Source organism: Medicago sativa, chromosome 6 (assembly GCF_051527215.1).
Source record: "Medicago sativa cultivar Bolivia chromosome 6, Bolivia_mono, whole genome shotgun sequence".
NCBI lineage: Eukaryota > Viridiplantae > Streptophyta > Magnoliopsida > Fabales > Fabaceae > Medicago > Medicago sativa.
In genome coordinates, this window is record NC_140754.1 from 54,377,399 (window position 1) to 54,383,939 (window position 6,541).

The 6,541-nt window shown below is 36.8% G+C and overlaps 1 pseudogene; it reads right to left on the reverse strand.

The window, feature by feature from the left end:
- Positions 1-3,050: 3,050 nt before the first annotated feature.
- On the reverse strand, positions 3,051-3,734 carry LOC146915709 (ASI1-immunoprecipitated protein 3 pseudogene; annotated as a pseudogene).
- Between the last annotated feature and the right edge of the window lie 2,807 nt (positions 3,735-6,541).

A 6,541-nucleotide genomic window follows, 5' to 3' on the forward strand; every position in this document is an offset into this window, starting at 1 on the left:
CATATCATGTTTTATTGTGAAATTCTCCAATGAGAAAAGCACCCGGTTGCAATCCTTGAGCAAATGTATGAATAGGTATTTTAAGGAACACGTTCTATCTTTAGTGTTAACTTAGACCCTTTAAAGTCTTAAGAGTAAAAGTAGTATAAGTTTGTGTGGGAAAATTAATCAAATTGTTCTTAATTGTTATATTCTTTTTAATTTGTTAATGTTAAATGGGGCGGGAGAATGGCACCAACATGTGGGGGAAAGGACAATCCCTAACTTCCTAATTGTGGTGGTGACTCCCTAATTTGAACCTAAAGTGAAACAAATTCATCAATGCTAGGGGGAAAGGACAATTACATCCAAAAAGACTTCCTACGCGGAGATGAAACAAACAATAATTTTGCAGCACTACTTAGGGTGATTTTGAATCTAGGGGGAAAGGACAATTACATCCGAGAAGACTCCCTACGAGGATAGATAGCCCCTAAGCATCTGCAGCCCCTTGTGCTTAATTGTTAAATCTAATTTAATTTTAACTCAAATTCCCATCACTCTTATATGAAATGAAGAAAGGACTTTTCTCGGTTACTTTAGCACTAAGGATAGAACCTATTCCTCATAATATCTGTCTTATACAGGAGCAAGAAAAGGGTTGGACTGCACACACACACTCACTTGAGACTTGATGTTGGGTAGAATAGGTTCATGAGAAGTATTTGAAATTGTAATTAGTGTACTTGGAACAAAACCTTTCTTTGAGACTTATGTTCTTAATATTGCCATAAATCAATCTTTGTTGCTGCTATGTTTGCTGCCTTTTGCTTGAGGACAAGCAAAGATTCAAGTGTGGGGGAGTTTGATGAGTCATAGATAGTATAATTTATTGCCTTATTTAGTTTAGTTTTATTTTAGATTTGATTTAGTTTTATTGCATTTTATTTTATATTAGAATATTTTACTTCAAATTATGTTTTATTTTATTTTAGGAATAAATATATGGTGGAAGGTGTCTTGGAGCAAAAGAAAGAGGACTGGAGCAAATACAGCGCAAGAATACGAAGATACGGGACAAAAATATGTTCCCACCAAGTCAGAAGCTTGGCACGGCCAGTGCCAACATGTGGCACGGCCGTGCCACCTCCAGGAGTCTCTTTTGCTGCTTTTTCTTCGGGCCCAAGTTACCCTATTGCAGCTTTACTGTTTTACCCTTTTAGTTGCTTAGTTTCTAAGTCGATTGTAAAGCTATAAATAGAGTAGCTCTCCACCATGAACAATCATGCTTTACTTTGTTTATTTCAATTGCTATTTTAATAAAAGTCTTTATTTTCCCTTTTACTTTCTTTGCAATTTATTTTTACCGTATTTCTCTCTTCTTCCTCCATGTCTACGATGAACATGAGTGAGTAGACTTCTTAGTCTTAGGATTATTGGGGAGTCTAATGACTCAATCCTAAACAAAACATGTCTAAACCCTAATTTCTATGTAACCCTAATTTCTAATCTAGATTCACCGTCTTAACGTGGATTAACAATTATCAAACTGTGGAAGCGAAAGCGGAGGGTTTGATAATCGTTAATCCATCATCCCAAACATCAATTCATAAAGCGAGAGCGGAGTCTTGATGTTGGAACAAGTAAATCTAGACAATAATTGCAAAACAGTGAAATAGTCTTTGCAATTATTGAGACAAAGAGTAGTTTCAATCCTCTATGCATCTTCTAGTAATCATGTCAGTGAAATAGGCCTGGTTGCTAGAAGTAAACTCTCACCGGACTTTCATCGGAAAGGTGAGGGGCTAAGGGAAACCGGTCTTTAGAAATTAGTGTGTAAATCATGAAATTTGATGTTTAGGTTTTGTCTAGTAAAGGATTAGTTATTAAGATGAACCAATGATCCTAAGGCCCTTTATTATTATTGTTTTTACCTTCAGCAATCAAACTCTTTCTAATCAACTTTCTCCCCTCTAATCATTCATTAAAAGTTAATTAAGTTGAACAACTCCCTAGCGGAACGATAGTCTACTTACTACTATTACTTCGATAGGTCGTGCACTTGCGGTTTGGCTCTATCAATGTTTGCCTAAATTGTATTGGTTCATTATTGATTTTTTATTTCAAAATTGTTGTTGGTTGAAGAGAATGCTTGTAATTTTATTTGTATTTATCGATGTTCTTTTGTTTTTCCCTTTTGTTATACCTATTTGGGCCAGGCAAGGACACTATCTAGATATGAACAAAGATGATATTAATATTAAGAGTCCCATGTTACATGTTACATGTCACACATCACCTTTGATGGCCAAGTTATATCATGAATGTTATTGGAAAGGTCGATTTCTTGCTAGCATCTCTCGTACAAAGTATGCATCTTTAAGCACTAAAGTTGCTTGCTTAATGCAAAAATAATTATCATCAATAATTCAAATGTGGTTTAGAAATCAACGTAGCATCAATCTGCGTAACAGATTTATAGTAAGATAAGATAGTTGATACAACTTCTATTCTTGTCTTATTATTACCAACAGGTCTTTATTGCTCATCAGCATTTTTGAGAATGCTGACGCGAAGACAGTTTCTCAAGATAGAATCTATGTATGATATAACATGTCTTTAATTGAAGTTAATTCTAAATAAATAGAATATGGAGCCAAGGGATCAACTCTGGTTAATCTGTTTGCTGAAGCAATCAAAAGGCCGTTACTTTCATCACAGTCAATTCCAAATCTGAACTCTAGATTTGCACGTACATTATTTTTCTTCAATTGGGACTTAAGGCAATCAGATTCAAGTCTTAGTGGAAGAAAATTTTGCTATTTATTTATTTGAAATTGCTAAAAACATGTGTTCTTTGTCGTGATTAAAGAAATATTTTCATAGTTATGCAGGAAACTTGTATACTTTAGCCTCATTATCTGAATAAAGTTTACACTATTCTGATTTAGCTTGGCTTATCTCTTCTCATTAAAAGCATGTGAGTATAACTTAATTTTTAACTTATTGTAATAACTAGGTAGCTCATTGATTGTTTTGTAAATGAACATCAGAGAATAAGGATCCGGTTGTCAAGATGTGCATTCAGGCAGATCTTCCTGATCAACAGCTTCATCGGTCTCAATGTCGGGTAGTTCACCAAAACATTGATGAGTTTTCTGAACAAACTCATCAATTTCTTGTTGATTATCGTCTTGATAGTCCTTATCAGTTAGATTCCATAATTTCAATTCATTTGTGTCACACACCTTCTGCATAATAAAACCGGGATGTTGCTTACGATCTGGAAGTTGTTTGTGTATGGGAACAAAATGCACCACACATTTATGCATAATAGATTCTGCATGAACTTCATCTTGGTGGAAACTATAAAACAACTCTTTGTTGTCAATCAATTGCCACCTACCACCTCCTTTTTTTTCTGCTTCATCTGGACAGTAAAACCACTGTCCTGTAATCATCAAGCTTCCATTTAGGGATTGTGTGATGTCCTGACAAAAAACATCTCTGGAAATCAAAAAATAGAAATGTAACACCCATACTAGACGTATCTAGAAAGTCTAGCATGTGCGTTAGTTTAGTACTGGATACATTAAAAAATTACAACATAAAAACTTCGAATGAATATATTATACAACAAAACGCGTTCGTACATTATCAACACAACAATACTTGTCCATGATAAGATAAATGCATCCTTGTAATCCGTAGTCACCATGCTGCGAGTACGAAAGAGCTCTTGCTGAAATATCCATCCGGTTGCTACCTTGACGTCCAACCTGTTTATCTGAAACAAATAAGGATTGGGATGAGACATAATGTCTCAGTGAGTTCCCCTAAATCCTAGGCTATAGGTAACCTCGGGGGAAACCTACGGTCACCACGTGCCTATAATACAACCTGTTGGTTGACTATACGTGTGTGGAGACTTGCATACTAGACGGTCGTGCATGCTAAGGCCGTCATAGTCTCATCTTAACTTGTTATAGGCTTCACTTCTATATGTGACATGGCGGTCAAGGGAAATCTAAAACCGCATTGCCAAGAATATGCTCTACGTATCGAGGCCTAAGCATAACATAATTATGACACGATTCTACACTGGACGATTAGGGGAAACCTAAGATAGTCATCGATAATACATTCTTTACTAGTTCTATTCCATGTCTTGTACTTGTCTAATAACATCTTATGCTCTTGTTCTTAACATAGTCGTAGATGAGTTCATTCGTGATCATAATCATAATCGTGCATGGAATCATAATCATAACATACATGGGCGTGCATAAGTTCATTCATTATGTTAGCGTTGAACAAACAGTCATTATCTTATTCATTTTACGGAGAGCCCTGGGTGGAGTAACCCTGAGAACAATCCCATACATGACCGATGAAACCTAGCAAGGGTACATCGGATTCCCTCAGTGTCGTGCGGGTCCCTTACGGCTTGAACCGTTCCCCTTGGTTCGAGAACCTCTTGTATCCCCCTAACGTGGATAACAAGAGACACGAACACCTACGTCTTTCTTACTCAGTGACATGCGGGTCCCTTGCGGCTTAAACCGTTCTCATCATGAAAACCCCCTGTATTCCCTGGCGTGGATAGCAAGGGACATGCCACCTACATTATACATGTCATAGTCTTGTCGTTCATGAAAGTTAAACCTAATCATGCTTACTAGTTTACCTCGAAACCTTGATCGATCCGATTAGCGGTAAATTCATACTTGCTACATCATTCTTGATCATGTGCGAAGATAACATGCTTCGCGTCTTATCATTCTAGGGATTCTTGCTTAACATGCTAGTTCTCGACTACTATGTCGAGGCTCAAATTTTTCCCTTGCTTAATGAATAACTTACTACCCCAGTTCCTATCAAATCATAGATATCATTCTCTCGTGTATCAAGCATCAATAAACATGTTTAATACTTGCTTCATTCATAAAAAAACTATTTTAGAAAATCATAATATAGGACCTTGGTTTGAGGGGTTTCCTTTTATAAAAGACTGCACACAAAAATCCGGTACGAAAAACACCGAATCTGCCAGAACGAGCAAGCAGTACCAAAATGCACCACTTGCTCACCTAGGCGAGTAAATTTATGTGGGAGGCAAGCAGCTGCTCTCCATGGCGAGTTGGAGGTGAGCAGAACCTTGGTTCTGCTTCGTTCTGCTCGCTGTGGCGAGTAATAGCTCACTGTGGCGAGTTGTGACAGTCCAGAACTTGTGAAAATGGTATTTTTGACCTAAAAACCTCAAAACCAAGTGTCTCTAAGAATATTGGAACATATTTGATCATAGGATACTTGTAAAATACTCATATGGCAAGTATTAACACATTTAGTAAGCATGGCAAGAAAAGGGGCAATTATTTCTTCCATAAACCCTAAAATTTTCATGTTATTCTACAAGACATAAACATAATCCCAAAGGTAAGGAATTCTATCTATGGAACTCAACTAAACCAAGTTCTTGTGACTGCTTCAAGTTTCTAGCTCAAGCAACCAAACCCTAGTTCTTGATCACTTTCTTCCTTAACTTAAACCAATCCATCTTGTTGCTCTTTCTTGCAATCTAAGCACCATGATTCTTGACCATGAAGAAAACCTAGCTTGAATCATCTTCCATATTACCATGAACCAAACCCTGACTCTTGACTCCAAGATGAACTCAACTCAAGTTGTTTCTTGCTTAACTCTCCAATTCCATGTAGTAAAATCAACAGGAGTTCCAAAACAACAAACATAACCCTAGCTTCTTCTTCCAATCCAAACCCTAGATTCTTTTGAATCTCTTCTTGAGAGGTGGAATAGAGAAATCAAACCTTAACCAAGCTTTTACATGCCTAAGAGATCAAGAGAGGGTATCATGGATTCACTTGCCATGGAAGGAAGAAGATTTGGAAGATTTGGTGGAAAGAAAGACAGAATGGCGTGAGCTTCCTAGAGAGAGGAAGGAGGAAGTCTTGCCAACAAATCTAGAGGGAGAAAGGATAAGAAGTTATGAAAATATCTTAACCAAAATCTTATAAATATCCTTCTTCGTGAAATTACCATCATGCCCTTACCTCATACGTGTTTATTCCAACACTGATACTTAACTTGATTTAAGCTGACATAACATAATAAATATTCTCCATACATGCTTTCCTTGAATCTCAACACTCTGGCACGATCGACTGGTAATATTCCGATGCTGACAGGCGGGATATTACATTCTACCCCCCTTAAAGAAATTTCGTCCTAGAAATTTAGAAATCCTCTACCAATCACCATGATTAAAATCTGCCTCCTTTGGTTTTAGCTAAATAAAATCTGATCATGCCTACTCCAAAGAGTTCGAAGCATACTTCTTATCAAATAATATAATTTCTCCTCTTTCTTGTTTCACATAAAAACGAATGTAGTCTCTTCGGTCTTACTCTCTTCCTCAAGACCACAGAGTTAACTTAGAACATCGTGTTTAAAACACACCTTTGCTACATGTGGCCTGGTTGTCTCGGACCCATAACTTATCCGCTCAGCATTAACCATTCATATAAGTAACCTTTCATTAACT